We start from the raw sequence: 1,618 nt of genomic DNA, 5'->3' as shown, positions 1-1,618 counted from the left end.
AAAAAGCCCCTGATTTCCACATGTCTCTTTCTTCTGTTTGTTTTGTTTTGATTCCTGGATCCTCCGAGCCTCCATTTTACCCTACTTCATTCAGATCCATTTGGAAATCCAAATCTTTTCTTTTTTCCCAGAAGTAATCCAGTCATGACAGGTATTTCTTCATATCTCTGCCAAAGATGTCTTATGTCATGGGGAGACAGATTCAGGGTAGCATGTCTTGGAACCCGTCTCTTTCCACCAACTTTCTAGCCATCACCCTTGCTCCCTCCCTGCCCCATTCCTATTGACACAGGTCCACAAAGCCCCTGTCAGAAATACAGTTCAGGCTCTCTAGCACCTCTTCCACAGCTTTTGTCATGGGAAGCAGACCTCTTTATCCTGATACAGTGCTTTTCAACAAGAGGTGGTTTTACCCCTTAGAGGAATTTGGCAATTTGGGTTGACATAACTAGGAGGAAAGAGGGCATTGTTACTGACTTCTAGTGCCTCACCTAGATGCCAACCCATCTTTGCAACCTTATCTATGACAATTCTCAGGTTGTCTCCCATAGGACAGTCTACTGAAACATTTACAATTCCCTTTACTGTCCTCACATTTCTCCCTGATGTGGCTTTGGTCAGGATGGGTCTCCCACCTGAACTACCCTTACCCACAATCTCTCCCCTTTCTGACAAATCTCTGGTGAAATATCAGGTTCATGGATCCTTGACTGATGGCTTCATCTGGAAGATATCTCCTCATTTTCTGAGTCTCACTGATATGTTACAAGCACTTTTCATTTTTGCCTCACTTTATGTTTTTCTGGAAGAATGGGGTATGTTTTGAGAATGTAAGTCTCTTTAGGATGAATTGTGTGTCTGATTCATCTTTATAATCATCCACATCACTTAACACTGAACCTTTAGAATAAATAATTGATGATCGAGTGAACACACAAGTGAATCAATTATTAATGGTTTACGGTTTCATAATGTTATCAGGTATATTTTCTTATTTAATTCTCAAAATTATCTTGTAATATAAATATTATTATACTGAAAAGAATCCTGTGAGCCAAAGAGACTGATTAAAGTGAAAAAGTAAACCAAAATACATATCATATTAGGCCCCAATCTGCCTCTTTAGTTGTCATCCTTTTTAATCCTCCTAACAATCTTCAAGGCAGATCATACTAGTGCTATTTTGATGATGAGGATATTGAACATTAGTGTGTTAAGTTATTTCTCTGCACCCACATAGCTGGTTAATCTCTGAGTCCTGGGTTTATAATATGCCCAGCTTCAAAACCTGAAATCATCTTGGTCTGGCTATAGAATTGCTAAGAGGCATATCAGGACTAAGGCCTGGACCTTCTAGCTCAAAGTCCAGTTCTCTGTACATTAAGCCTTAGCTCAGAGAATAAACATTATTTCCAGGGGACAAAGAGAACAATATAAAGTGAATGGAGAGAGACACACAGGATGAAATCTAAACAAAGCAGTTGCATCCAGTAAGACTGTTTTATGAGGAAGTATGTGTGTGTGTTGGGTGGGGTTAGGGCATTTGTATGCTTTGAGCCAAAACGTTCTAAAATGAATGGGAAATGCCAAAAAATGTTAGGTTTGCATATGTGGATTT

Source organism: Chrysochloris asiatica, unplaced genomic scaffold, assembly GCF_000296735.1.
Source record: "Chrysochloris asiatica unplaced genomic scaffold, ChrAsi1.0 scaffold00026, whole genome shotgun sequence".
Lineage (NCBI taxonomy): Eukaryota > Metazoa > Chordata > Mammalia > Afrosoricida > Chrysochloridae > Chrysochloris > Chrysochloris asiatica.
The sequence above is the reverse complement of the archived record's forward strand: the minus strand, read 5'-3'. Positions refer to the sequence as shown.